This window comes from Gorilla gorilla, chromosome 6 (genome assembly GCF_029281585.2).
Source record: "Gorilla gorilla gorilla isolate KB3781 chromosome 6, NHGRI_mGorGor1-v2.1_pri, whole genome shotgun sequence".
Lineage (NCBI taxonomy): Eukaryota > Metazoa > Chordata > Mammalia > Primates > Hominidae > Gorilla > Gorilla gorilla.
In genome coordinates, this window is record NC_073230.2 from 51,604,148 (window position 1) to 51,619,474 (window position 15,327).

At 38.4% G+C, this 15,327-nt stretch overlaps 2 pseudogenes; one reads left to right on the top strand and one right to left on the bottom strand.

Moving 5' to 3' along the window:
- Window positions 1–10,089, bottom strand: part of LOC129523854 (akirin-1-like) — a 51,148-nt pseudogene extending 41,059 nt beyond the window's left edge.
- On the top strand, window positions 6,269–7,141 carry LOC101147607 (thioredoxin-related transmembrane protein 1-like; annotated as a pseudogene).
- Window positions 10,090–15,327: the final 5,238 nt, after the last annotated feature.

Genomic DNA, 15,327 nt, shown 5'->3' on the forward strand with positions numbered 1-15,327 from the left:
TAATGCCTGTAAAGAAGTGTAGTGTGCATGGAGAATGGAAAGAGGCAGGTGGGAAAAGAAGACTGACAACACTCTTTTGGGCCCCACACTTCAACAGGTTTGGGCCAAGACCTGAAAAACAGAAACAAAAGGGAATAAATCTAGGTTTTAAGTCAGGGAAGTAAACTGTTTTGGAAAGATAATATTGGTAAGAGACAGAATGGACAGGAAGACAGCTAGATTATAGGTACTGACATTAGTGATGAGGCTGGTACATAAATTAATTAAAATCTGGGTGATTAGAATGAAAGGAGGCCAGACTCAAACTGTTTGAAAGATGTAAAGCAACTCAATTAGAAGTAGGGTATGATGGCACAGGACGACTTAATGTTTCCAGCTATGGATGAACAGGGATGACATTAATAGGTGAGATCATCTGGTCAGAATATAAAAACAAAGAGGTCCAACAGTGAAACTCTGGGGAATCCCTACATCGAAGCGGCAGTCAGAGTCGGGGAGAGTTAGCAAAATGATAGGGAATAGTAATGAGCGGACAAGAAAAAGTGTTGCTGGAGAAGGCAAGGAGAAGGGATTGTATAAGCAGTGAATTGTTCATGTCCAATGATGGAGAGGAGACAAATGATAGGACTGTAAACAAGTCAGTGATGGACAGTTGTGTGACTGGCTATCAGTGACTTTAGCAAAAAGTAGTTTAAAGGTGGAGAGTGCATGAGTAATTAAGAATTTGAGACAGTGATGGTAGACTCGTGCTCCAGCATGTTTGTTCAGAAAAGGCATTACGTAGGGGCAAAATCAAGAAAGGCAACTGTTGCGGTAAAGTATCTTCATGACAGAGATTTGAGAATTTCTGTAGAACAAGAAGCCTGATTGGTGGATCACTCTCTATACACACACACACACACACACACACACACACACACACACACTCTCTCTCTCTCTCTCTCTCTCTCTCTCCTGTGTCTTAGACTGGAACCTTAGTTCTAAGAACTAAGCTCTAACCTTAGTTGCAAGAGGGTAGAATCACAACTTAGACTTGGCTGAAGGCTTTTATTTTGGTTTCCCACAAAGCAGTTAATAAGTAGTGTAAAGGATATATATTAGGTAAGGACACAGGTATGTGCATTCAGCTGCCCACTCCCTTTACGTATCACAAACATTTTTGGTGGCTTCAGCAGTTCTAGTAATTAAAATGTCAGGAAAGTGTGGTTCTGTGGGCTTCCTTATCACCCTTTTTAAAAACCTCAGATATATTAGCACCCAGAAGTAACTTATTTTAGATGAAATTTGTTTCTAAGGAAGCCACACCACTCAGTCTAATGTCTGGGTTCTGGGCCTTGAAACTCTGGCTGTGCCAGCTCTGGGGCAATCTTGCTTTACCATTTTTCATTTATGCTCATGCAGGGTATTCTCATGGGAAGACCTGGCAGACCTACAACATGTGAGGCAAGGCAAGAGACCCAAGGCCAGTAAGCTCTTTCCCTTCATTCTTGGTTCTAGTACAGAGGCTCATGTTCATGGAACACAGGTAGAATCAGCATGCCATTAACATTCGTCTGCAGTCCAGGAACTTCTGTATTTCATGTTTTTAGAGACAGGGTATTGCTCTGTTACCCAGGCTGAAGTAGAGTGGGGTGATCTTATCTCACTGCAGCCTCAACCTTCTGCATTCAAGTGATCCTCCCAGCTCAGCTTCCCAAGTAGCGAAGACTACAGGGACTTAACACCATGCCTGTCGGACTTTTTTTTTTTTTTTGGAGACAGAGTCTTGCTCTGTCACCCAGGCTGGAGAGTAGCGGCACAATCTCGGCTCACTGCAACCTCCGCTTCCTAGGCCCAAGCAATCCTTGTGCCTCAGCCTCCCCAGTAGCTGGGATTACAGGCATGCACCACCATGCCTGGCTCATTTTTTGTATTTTAGCAGAGACGGGGTTTCACCATGTTGCCCAGGCTGGTCTCGAACTCCTGAGGTCAGGCAATCCACCTGCCTTGGCCTCCCAGAATGTTAGGATTACAGGCATGAGCCACTGCGCCCAGCAGATTTTTTTTCATTTTACTAGAGACAAAGTCTCACTATGTTGCCCAGCCTGGTCTTGAACTCTTGGACTCAAGTGATCCTCCTGTCTTCACCTCCCAAAGTGTTGAGATTACAGGTGTGAGCCACTGTGCCTGGCCCCTTCTGTACTTTTTAAAAGGCAAAACAAGTTCGAGAGATGTTTTCAATCCAATAGTCTCAACTAGCTAATTCTCCTGATTTCATTTTCTATAAAAATCTGTACAAACACACCATATGTAGCCAATGGTGGCAATGGGTATTATCTTCAGGGAATCTTATCAGGAAAAGCCTAGATAAAAATCTCAAGATTTACCACACTCATGACATTTTTACTTAGGGTGGCCTTGAGATGCATCATTAGAGGTATTTCATATGTATATGCATGGCACAGCAACATTAAAAAGACTTTAGAGGCTGCTTATAATACCCATATTCCATGTGGAGTTGAGATTTTGGCTGTGTCCATAAACATGGAAAGATATATTAACAAGACAAACTAGTAAATCTCTGAAAAACAGTCTTCACATCTGGAGAGATCGAAGAGCTTTTTTTAGCCAGCTGTCAAATGGCACTGGTATCTTCAGCGGGGGTTTTAATAAATCCTGAAACTTAATATGGCTTTCTGATTTTAAATCTGTTGCTTCAATTTCTTAATGTTCTTCTGTGAACTTTGAGGGTCACAGTACAGTATACATTTTTAATCTCTTGAAAAGATATACTTTGTCAGATTCTTCATCTCAATATGCCTGTCTTTCAGCTTAGATGGTAGGTATAAATAGGGGTGAAAAAGCAATTAAGGCTACCAATGAGGGACAATTATTTCAGTGCCTTTGAAGTCAGGGATCTCATATAAACTTGTGTTTCAGGTGAATAAAATTGCTGAGAAATCCTCTCCTGATTCTGAGTTTAGATCCTGGAGTAAAAATTTGAATCTAATTTTGTCCATGCTAGACTAAGAATATCAGCTCAAGGTAATATAGAAGTCAGTGGTTTCAGTGTTTTACTCCTATGTGAATATGAAAAATACTGCAGTTTAAAATAATCTGGCACACTGTTAGGCAATATTACTAACTCCTTACTACTTAGAAAAACTAAGTAGGTATTTTCCTTAGACTTTAGCATAAAATATATTTTCTATGTTTTTCATAAAACTGAATGTCCTTACTTTTAATTAACACAAAACTAAAACACATTTTAGTATTTTGCTGTTAACCATTTAATCAACAGCATAAACATTGCTTCAGTTTTTCACAGTCTCTTAATTTCAATATATATCTACATATCTACATCTATATATCTGTCTGTGTGTCTATATTTATGTTAACTATTAAGTTATTTTTATAACTTTGGTTTGGTGAGGTCCTGACCACCTAATAGTGACAGGAGGTAGAAGTAGGGGTAGGTCCATACAAAATATGTTTAATTCTTGTTCACTTTTGCTAATGAGTCTGAAAACACTTCATTTTGACCACAAGTTTGGAAATGTCAATGACAATAGAAAATTCTGACTATATCTTAAAACTACATAAAAATTACCAGTGACAAAGAAAAAAGGCTTATATTACATTTAATAGTGTTAATTTTGAAGACAATAGTGTTAATTTCAAACTTCCATAAAGGGTAACCCTACAGTTGAGGTGTTTGATGCAGAAACCAGTACAAATTTCGATTGTTAGGAAACCAAATGTTCTGAACATTATTTTCATTAGAAAAGGGAAGGTAATTTTATAGTTGTTTGAGGTGTTGTAATACATCTACTGATAGGCCCAGCTGTTTAACTAAACTGGCTGTCTGTTCCAAAATCCATGTGGGGCTTGGGTTTTCTGAATGTGCATGCTCCTGTGTTCTACAACATTCTACATATGAACAATCTATCCCACTATGGCTCTTGCTACAGTTTTTGTTAAACTCAGCATTATTTTCACAGAGTCTTTCATCTTTAGCTTTATCAATCTTTTTCTCAGCTGGAACTACATGACAAAGGTCCATATCCTCAATGGAGTCCAATAAATCTACAACATGGGATGGTGGAGTGATTGATTTCAGATGTTTGAGCACATACTCTTCACACTGGCCAACTGCATCCAGAAGATTGTTTATTTTATCGATCAAAGTTGAATTATTATTATGAAGGTGACACCAGGAGAGCAAAGCACTGAACAAAAGTATAAACAAGGGTTAAATAGCAAAATAGGACTTAAAAATATAAGATGATCTTTCAATAACAATTAAACAATTGGACTTAATCATAAAACTGTTTATAATTCATAACCCCTCTTTCACAACTCTATATACACTTTTCCTGATTTTATATTTTTCTCTTATGACTATGTAATATCTGTTGAAGATGAATACAACTCCGAGAAAGAAAAATTAGTTTCTTCTTTAAGGACATTAAACAGCTTCTAAACTAGCAATTCTCAATCATGGATGCACATTAGAATCACCTGAAGAGCTCTGAGCCCTATCAAGGCCCAGATTATACTCCACACCAATTAAATCAGAATCTCCGGGGGTATCTTTTTTTAAAGTTTCAGAGTTGATTTCAAGGTGCAACCAAAGTTGAAAACCATCGTTCTAAGCACATAGTTGCTTGCCATCAAGAATGAAGGTTAGAGAAAAAAAGTTTTCAAGAGACTTCACTTTCCTGGGCTTATGTCACAGAGTAGAAATTGTTTGCTGAACTACTAACAATTTCCTTGAAAAAGGTAAAAATTCTTCTAGTCCTAACAGATTTAATATTATAGTCATGTCATAAAATAATGATTATTATGAAAAGTATTTAAAAATAGAATCCATTGATATAAAAGATTCAGCAGTAGCTTTCTAAGGTTATGTAACATCAACTTGATGATGTGAATATTCACATTGTTTTCCTACTGTAGCAGACTAAATTCTGGTTCCTAATAGTTGGATTTTCTAAAATCCCAAATACAATAAATTTTTCAGTTTGTTTTGGTAACTTTTATCATCTACTCTTCTTTAAAATTAGCGATTCTTTGAAGCATTTTTTTTTCCCTCTACCAAGGACAGTGTAAAGGGTAGAAAGCAGGGGTGTCCAATCTTTTGGCTTTCCTGGGCCACATTGGAAGAACTGTCTTGGGCCACACATAAAATACATTAACACTAATGATAGCAGATGAGTTAAAAAAAAAAAGATTTCATAATGCTCATATTGTTTTAAGAAAGTTTATGAATTTGTGTTGGGCCATATTCAAAGCCGTCCTGGGCCACATGTGATATGCAGGCCACTGGTTGGACAAGCTTGGTATAGCGCATCAAACTGGACAAGGCTGCTAGGCTCCTGGCTCTGTGTATCATTTGACCATTTGGCTCCGATATATGCCATTATTGCAATGGCATCCTGACAAGTATTCAATGTTCAGGACTAAAGTAAATTAAATCAATTTTATCTTAATTACCAACTATTTTCATCATGTACTTCTAGTCTAGAGGTCTGTCATATTGTGTGGAAGTACTAAAAGTTTTATTCAAAATCTGAAGACCTTTCAATGAGATAGATAATTGTTCAGGTAGCAGAAGTATACATCTTCTTACCATTTCTTTGCACGAAAAGACAATATGTAGTTCACACATTAAAGTAGAGGAACTGATAAAGATTTTGACTTTTTGAAGGCAATATAATTCTATGATCTGCGACACGCTTTAGTGTATTTAGCACCAGGAAAAGCATTTCAGTTTAAACACTTTATTTACACAGAAACATCCTCCAGTAGTATTGAGGTTAAAATGATTCAGCATTTAGACTTTAAAAATTACCTCAATGTTCCTCGGAGTCGTCCATAGTTTAAAATGACTTCTGCACCTTCCTTATAACCTTGATTGAAGCCCTGTTGAAGAGTAACTGCTTTGCCAGCATCTATTCCATCTCTATAACCTTCCTAAAAATAAGTAATGGAGAAGTGCAGCTGTAACTAACACTAAGTATATACATGTAGGCTTTTCTAGAAAAGTACAGAACCAATTTAGAAAGCAGATGAATTAGGCCTTTACTGTGTTACTGACCATAATATGGCATAACAATATAACTAAAGCAGACTATGCTTCTCCTAAGTTTATTATTGGTTTATCACTACTTATCTCACTTTTGAAGTCTAGAGTTACTGGGCAATTTTTAAAACACTGATAGTCACAGTTTTTAAAAAACCTAGTGTTGGGCCACCACGCTTGCTGTGAGGTGGGCCAGCGGCAGACATGGCACCCTCCAGGAGTCTTGCAGTTCCGCTGGCAGTCCTGGTACTGTTGCTTTGGGGTGCTCCCTGGACCCACAGGCGGCAGAGCAACGTACGCATCATCACAGACAAGAACTGGAGAGAGCTGCTGGAAGGAGGCTGGATGATACAATTTTATGCCCCGTGGTGCCCTGCTTGTCAAACCATTAACCGGAATGGGAAAGTTTTGCTGAATGGGGAGAAGATCTAAGGTTAATGTTGTGAAAGTAGATGTCACAGAGCACCCAGGACTGACTGGACAGTTTACAATAACTGCTCTTCCTACTATTTATCATTGTAAAGATGGTGAATTTAGGCATCCTCAGGGTCCAAGGACTAAGAAGGACTTCATAAACTTTATAAGTGATGAAGAGTGGAAGAGTATTGAACCCGTTTCATCATGGTTTGGTCCAGGTTCTGTTCAGATGAGTAGTACGTCAGCACTCTTTCAGCTATCTACATGGATCAGGACTTGCCATAACTACTTTATTGAAGACATTGGATTGCCAGTGTGGGGATCATATGCTGTTTTTCCTTTAGCAACTGTGCATTCTGGACTGTTACTAGGACTCTGTATGATATTTGTGGCAGGTTGCCTTTGTCCTTCAGAAAGGCACAGACCACAGCCATACCCTTCAAAAAAATTATTATCAGAATCTGCTCAACCTTTGAAAAAACTGGAGGAAGAACAAGAGGCGGATAAAGAAGATGTTTCAGAAGAAGCAGCCAAAAGTAAAGAAGGAACAAAGACTTTCCACAGAATGCCATAAGACAACACTCTCTGGGTCCATCACTGGTCACAGATAAATTGTATAGTTATCTTAATATCATGATTTTGATAAAAACAGAAGACTGATTATTTCTTTTGGTTTGAAGTGAACTGTGACTTGCTTGTATATTACAGGGTTCAGTCTAGATTGTCATTAAATTGAAGACTCTACATTCAGAACATAAAAGCACTAGGTATGTAAGTTTGAAATATGATTTAAGGACAGTATGGTGGTTTAACTAGTTCTCTAATTTTTGAAAAATCGGGCCAAACAATAAGATTTATGTATATTTGTTTAATAATAACCTGTTTCAAATCTGAGTTTTGAAAATTTACATTTCCCCAGTATTGCATTATTGAGGTACTTAAGATTATTTTAGAGAAAAATATTTCTCATTTGATATAATTTTTCTCAGTTTCATGTGTGTGAAAAAAGGAAAGTATTTCCCATAAATGGGAACTTTGCCCACTGTCTCAAGAAATATATATTTCAGTGACAATTCCGTGGTCTTTTTAGAGATATATTCCAAAATTTCCTTGTATTTTTAAGTTATGCAACTAATAAAAACTACCTTACATTAATTAGTTGCAGTTTTCTACACATGGTAATATAGGATAAGCTACTGATTTAGGAAGTTTTAAAGTCCATGGTATTCTCTCGATTCCAATAAAGGTTCATTTTCTCTTGTATTTTTCTTATTTATTACGGGTTACATTTTTTATTTTTCAAATTGGATAATATCCTGGAAGTACCTTTTATGTTTTAGTAAACAGCATTTTTTGTTGTTGTTTCAAACTGAAGTTTACTGAGAGATCCATCAAATTGAACTGTCTGTTGATAATTTAAAATTTTGGCCATTCATTTCAGATTTTAAATCATTCTTGCTGAACTACTTGAAATTGTCTTTTAAAATTTTTCTTTTTGGATGTGAAGGTGAACATTCCTGATTTTTGTCTGATGTGGAAAAGTCCTGGTATTTTACATTTTGAAAATTCACAGAAGCTTAATATAAAACAAAGTTTGCATTCTACTCAGGAAAAAGCATCTTCTTGTATATGTTTTAAACGTATCTTTGGCCTCATATACAGAAAGTTCTTAATTAATTTTACAGTCTGTAATGCTTGATGTTTCAAAATCATTAACTATATATATATTTATTATTATCATTATTTTTTGAGATAGAGTCGCGCTGTGTCACCCAGGCTGGAGTGCAGTGGCATGATCTCAGCTCACTGCAACCTCTGCCTCCCAGATTCAAGTGATTCTTCTGCCTCAGCCTCCCAAGTAGCTGGGACTACAGGTGCACGCCACCATACCCGGCTAATTTTTGTATTTTTAGTAGAGATGGGGTTTTGCCACACATTTTTATATTTTTTAAGAGATAAACTTCATATTTTCCTGTTCTTTCCTAACTGCTAATATTGTGTGGTATCTTACAGGTAGAAATCAACAGGATGGTACACTTAGTGTATTTTTACTCCTTAAAGAGCATACTCCTTAAAGGGCATACATAGTTTTCACCTTACAAGAAGGGGGAAATCCATAAATACAATGAATCAACTGACCATTATGTAGTAGACAATTTCTGTAATGTCCCCTTCTTTCTAGGCTCTGTGGATAGGAGAATCCACTAGACTTATAGTAGCATAATGTACAAGTTTTCTTTAAAGGTCTGTCCTTTAGAATATAAAATATTATACCATTGAAGAGTTTGGAAGTGTAATCTGTGATGCCTTAGAAAAATATCCTAAGCACAAAATAAACTTTTCTAATCACTTCAAAAGATTAAAAAAACCAAAAAACAAAACCCAGCATTAGCAATGTCTTCACAAAAAGGATATATGGAAAATTACACATCTGGGCTCTTGCCAACTGATTGGAATGGTGTGGGTGGGTGAGGAGACAGGGCAAAGCAGAGAGAGGAAATTGTTTAAAAAAAAAGGATGGTGAGAAGTCTGGTTTCAGAAATTTTGCATAATACCTAAATTCAACTAACCTGCAAAAGCTCTGTGGGTAGTGATTTCGTTCTGCATCTCTCACGGTGCCACAGCATTTAAAAGATGCTCAATACTTATTAGTGTAGCCCCAGTTTCACATAAAGCATTTTTGTAATTGACAACATGGTTTTTGGGCTAAGCAAATACCACTCTACTGAAATATTAAACAGGGCAGATTCCCAACTGCAGCTTTAGCGGCAATTTAATGGTTGGCAAATATATTAAGTGGATGTGGACCTCACTATTTGGTCCTCACCCAGAAATAGGTTCTGTAGGCTGCACACAGAAATTAAGCTTAGTTTCAATGAGTAGTGAGACAAATTAGAGATGAAAAAGTCACATCTAACAAATAAAAAGGAAACCAACTTTAATATTCCGTTACCTAGACATCAGTATTCCACATTAGCTTTCCCTTATTGTCCTCTGACAGCATGCTTAAGTTCATCTTTTCAATATGTCTTGATTAACACTACTCCTTAACTTTAGGCTCCCTACCCATTCAAGCAACCAATATAAACTGGGTACACGTCCTTTGACAGCCATAATAAGTATAGTGTATGTTTCTCTCCAGCTCCTTTCCCTGTGATCCTCAACAAACTGCAAACTGTTCAAAGTCTACACAAAGTTAATTTTGGTCGGTCCTCAATTTCTAACGCATCCCGTAGGCGCTCAAAGAATGCGTCTTGTTGTTTTACACGCTTTCAAGTAACCATCGAGAAATCCTAGCAAGACGCGGGTTGGACCGGGTTCCTAGGGATAAAGAGAGCAGCGCCGGGCCAGGCTGGGGCCACTCTGGACCCAGCTTCTTCACAACTCCGCGCCTCTTCCCACAACCCAGCACCCCGCGCCGTCCACACCACGTTTACTTTGACTCGTCTCTGCATGTTACTCTGCCATTCCCGCTGCGCCACGAGCGACTCGTCTGCTTCTTCGTCAAACACGTCCCCTTTGTCTCCAGGGCCCTGGATCAAGGAGGTTGCTTGAACCCACGACATCACCGAGGCAATTACGGGGTCGCAGGCCACCGGAAGCGCCAACAACTCCTTCCGGTCCGAAGTCGGGGCGAAGACGGGGAGTGGGGGCTCGGGAGGGGCTGCGTGTGCGCGGAGGCGGGCTGTGGACCTTGGCCGCCGCCGGAGCCTTTCGCTTGCGCTGATTTTGGGCTCCCTCGGTTGGCAGTGTTGATGTGTGCCTGTGAGTTGTGAGCGAGGCAGATTTCCTCGCGTGGCCGGCACGACCTTCACCTTTGCAGAAGGCAACCGGGACCCTCAGTGAGACACCTTCCATTTCCACCGTAGTCTTACCATGGTCTGGGTTTTACATTCGCGCGCTTTGGTAAACTATTAAAGGTAGTAAAGTTGATGGGCGATTACCACCCAAATACTTTGTCTCTTTTGGAATCTCCTCTGCATTTAAAGGATTTGACAAGCCGACATTTTAAACTGTTAGGATTGTGGAGTAAAGGAAAATAGGATCGAAAAGCGAGGTACTGTAGCCAATTTGAGATTAGTAAGAAATATAGAGTACATTTGTAAAGCCAATATATTTTTTCATTGATTCACGATATCCTTCTGCCTCCCATTCCTGTTCATATGCCCTAAAGTAAACAGTTGGTTTGGTAAGGGTGGGGACTTGTGTCAACACCAGGACAGTTCTGACACACAGTAAATGCTGAACTCGATTTTGGTGAATGAATGAACACCTGTAGTATTCCTGTTTTGCCCTTTGCCTGGGTAAAATGAGTCATGTGATAATGATTTATTTATCTAACAATTTATTGAACACCTACCTTGTGTCAGGCACCATTCCAGGCTTTGGGATACATCAATGAACAGACAGAAGTTCCCAACCCTTGTCGACTTTATAGTCATGTAAAATTGACAGGATAAACAATAAGCAATATATAAGTAGCATAAGGTTTGTTAGAAGATCATAAATAAATGCTTTGAAAAAAATTTTTAAATAAGCACAGTAAGAACCATGAGTGTGTGGGAGTGGCTGGTTGGTTCATGTCACAATTTTAAATCTCCAGAGAGAATTTGGCATCCCACAAATAAAAAATATACAAACTACAAATATGCATATTTTATTAATGTAAATATATTAAGATATATGTATATATCGTTATTAGGAACAAAATGGTAGTAAGCAATAAAGATAACAATAAAATAGAAAACCTCAAAACTTGAATAAATAAGTCCAATTCTTTTTTGTATTATTTGAAAACACCAATAAGATAGATAATCCTGTCATGACCCAGATTTTTAAAGAGAACAAAATTATACAAGAATGAGAAATGAGATAACCACTGATGCAGAAGGAGATTAAAATATTAATTACCAACTAAAACTCAAAAGCAACACATTCGAAAACCTGAGAGATATGAATGACTTTCTGAGAAAATTGACCCAAGAAGTAGGGTCATGAAGAGACTAATTACCATAGAAAAATTGGACATTAAATGTCTACTATTAAAAATGTCATGGAGACTTGGGAGTTTCACATTAAGTCCTTTGCAATCTTTAAGGAATGATGGAGTCTTAAACTATTTTTACCATTTTAGGGGAGAGAAAAAGAAGAAACTCCTTAAATCATTTCATGAAGCCAGCCTTACTGTAACTTCATAAAGATAGTACCAGAAAAACCCCAAAGTTCAAGTTAGCTTGTGAATATATATCCAAAAGAGAATCTAGTAGGTTGGTGCAAAATTAATTGGGGTTTACTTTTGCACCAACCTGGTAGTACTTTATCAAAAGAATAATTTAAGAGGTTTTGTACCAGGAAAGCAAACTTTTGCAATATTAGGACATCAATAATATTTCATTGCATTGAGTATTTTTTTTTTTTTTAAACAGCGTCTTGCTCTGTCACCCAGGCTGGAGTGCAGTGGTGAGATCACAACTCACTGCATCCTCGATCTCCTGGGCTTGAGCTATCCTCCTGCCTCAACCTCTTGAGTAGCTAGGACTACAGGCATGTACCACTGCACCTGGCTAATTTTTTGATTTTTTTGTAGAGACAGGAGTCTCACTATGTTGCCTAGGCTGGTCTCCAACTTCTGAGCTCAAGCTATCCTCCTGTGTCAGCCTCCCAAAGTGCTGGGATTACAGGCATAAGCCACTGTGCCTAGCCTGCATCAACAATATAAAAGGGAAAAAACATGTTATATTAATAAATGCTAAAAAGTTATTTGAAAAAATTTAAAAATCATTTCTAACAAAATAAAGTAGAAATAGAAACTACAAATTGGTAAAGACTTTACAAAAATTCCAATGAGTAGTATTTTAAACACTTAGATGTTCAGATATTTCCTTTAACATATAGAAAGGAGAGGGCATCTGGTAGTCACTATTATTACTTAATATTCTTTTAGAGACTAGCACACTAGCACGTGCAATAAGAGAAGTAAAATGTATAAATGTTGGATAATAAAAGATGAAGATATTCCTTTTTAAAAAATGAGACGGGATCTTGTTCTGCCACCAAAGCTGGAATGCAGTGGTGCAATCATAGCTCACTGCAACCTCAAACACCTGGGTTCAAGCAATCCTCCTGCCTCAGTTTCCCAGGTACTTGGGACTACAGGCACGCACCACAATGCCCAGCTAATTTTTAAATTATTTTTAGTAGAGACGGGGGTCTCGCTTTGTTGCCTAGGCTGGTTTTGAATTCCTGGCCTTAAGTGATCCTTCTGCCTCAGCCTTTCAAAGTGCTGTGATTATAGGCATGAACCACCATGCCCAGCCTAAGATATTCCTTTTGGTCATTATATGATTATATACCTAGAAAACCCAAAAGACTTTGCTTAAAAAATAACAGAATAAAGAAATTTGATAAAGTCTCTGAATATAAGAAAAATAAACACACCAATAGCCTCTTCTAGTAATAATCATCTAGAAATGTAAATGAGATTAATATTCCACTTGAAATACCAACAAATATTATTAAATATAGTAATGACGTTTGTTTAGTATTTAGTGTTTATTTAGTGCTATATTTGTAAATGTCAGGAACACATTTTTAAAATCATGCAGTAACATGCATACATTTTGAGTGTAAACACCACCTATGAAGATATAGAAAATTTTCATCACCCCAGAGAATTTCCTCACGCTCCTTTGTGGTCAGTCTCTCATCCCTGGCAACCCTTGATCCAATTTTTATCACTAGATTAGTTTTGCCAGTTTAGAATTTCATAGAAATGGAATTGTATATGTCCTTTAATATATTTGACTTCTTTGACTCAACATGTTTTTGAGATTCATTTATTTGGTTGCATGTACCAGTAGATTGATCTATTTTATTGCTAAGTACTATTTTCGTTATAGGGCTATACCATGATTTGTTCATGTCATTTTTGGACATTTGGATTGTTTCCAGTTTTTGGCTATTATGAATAAAGCTGCTGTGGACATATTTGTACGTGCCATTTTGTGTACACATTTTCATTTCTCTTGGGTAAATATCTAGAAGTGGAATTGCTGGTCATATAGTAAGTATACATTTAACATTTTAAATGGTATGGGCCGGGCACGGTGGCTCACACCTGTAATCCCAGCACTTTGGGAGGCCGAGGCGGCCAGATCATGAGATCAGGAGTTTGAGACCAGCCTGACCAACATGGTGAAACCCCATCTCTACTAAAAATACAAAAATTAGCTGAGCATGGTGGCACATGCCTGTAATCCCAGCTACTCAGGAGGCTGAGTCAGGAGAATCGCTTGAACCTGGGAGGCGGAGGTTGCAGTGAGCTGAGATCGCACCACTGCACTCCAGCCTGGGCGACACAGCGAGACTCTGTCTCAAAAAAAAAAACAAAAAAACAAGTGGTATGGTTTGGCTGTGTCCCCACCGAAATCTCATCTCATCTTGAATTGTAGTTCACAGTCCCCACGTGTCATGAGAGGGACCTGGTGGGAGTTAATTGAATCATAGGGGCAGTTACCCTCATGCTGCTGTTCTTGTCATAGTGAGTGAGTTCTCATGAGATCTGATGGTTTTATAAGGGCCTTTCCCCCTCTTGCTTGGCACTTCTCCTTCCTGATGTCATGTGAAGAGGGATGTGTTTGCTTCCCCTTCCACCATGATTTTAAGTTTCCTGAGGCCTCCCCAGCCCTGCGGAACTGTGAGTCAATTAAACTTTTTTTCCTTTATAAATTAGCCAGTCTGGAGCGGTCCTCTGTAGCAGCATGAGAATGGACTAATACAATAAGAAACTGTTAAGCTGTGTTTCCAAAGAGATAGTACCACTTTACACTTCCACCATCAATGTTTGAGTGTCAGTTGATCCACATCCTCTACCTCACTTGGAATTGACAGTATTTTTAACATTAGCTATTCTAATGAGTGTGTAGTAGTAGCTATCACTGTGGCTTTAATTTGCATTTTCCAGATGACTTATGATATTGAACACATTTTCATGTGCTTATTTGTTATTTGTATATGTATTTCTTTTTTTTTGGAGATGGAGTCTTGCTCTGTTTCCCAGTCTGGAGTGCAGTGGCGTAATCTCGGCTCACTGCAACCCCTGCTTTTCAGGTTCAAGCGATTCTCCTGCCTCAGCCTCCCGAGAAGCTGAGATTACAGGCGCCTGCTACCACGCCCGGCTAATTTTTGTATTTTTAGCAGAGATGAGGTTTCACCATATTGGCCAGGCTGGTCTTGAACTCCTGACCTCAGATGATCCACCCGCCTCGGCCTCTCAACGTGCTGGGATTACAGGCATGAGCCACCGCGCCTGGCCAATTTGTATATTTTTTAAATGAAATCTTTGTCTATAAAAAATTAGGTTGTTTTCTTATTGTGTTTAAAGGTTCTTTGTATATTCTGGACATAAGTCTTTTGTTGGTTACATGTTTTATGACTATGTTCTTTGCATTTATTATATCCAGCAGGAGACAGATATGGAGATAGAGTCAGGAGTGCATGAGGTCTATAGGTGGGTGGGGAGTATAATGTCTGTGAAAGATAAAAAGAGGAGGAAACATGATTAGGCAGGGAACGCCTTCAGAAAGTGATGTTGATCTGATTCCTGTAATAGGGAAGGGAGGAAGAAGCAGGATAGGGCAAAGAGAGCCTCAGATTGCTGTGTAGATCCAACAAAGCTTTAGCCAACATAAAAAGGAACTCTGGAGCAAAGAACAAAAGGATTCCTGCATTAGGCACACACATCCAGACCTTGATATTCCTGCTATGCTCAATCATTGGCTGGGGGATGCCCTGGAAGACTATGGCCTTAGCTAGAAATCGAAGGCAGATCCTGTAGGTGCTTACAG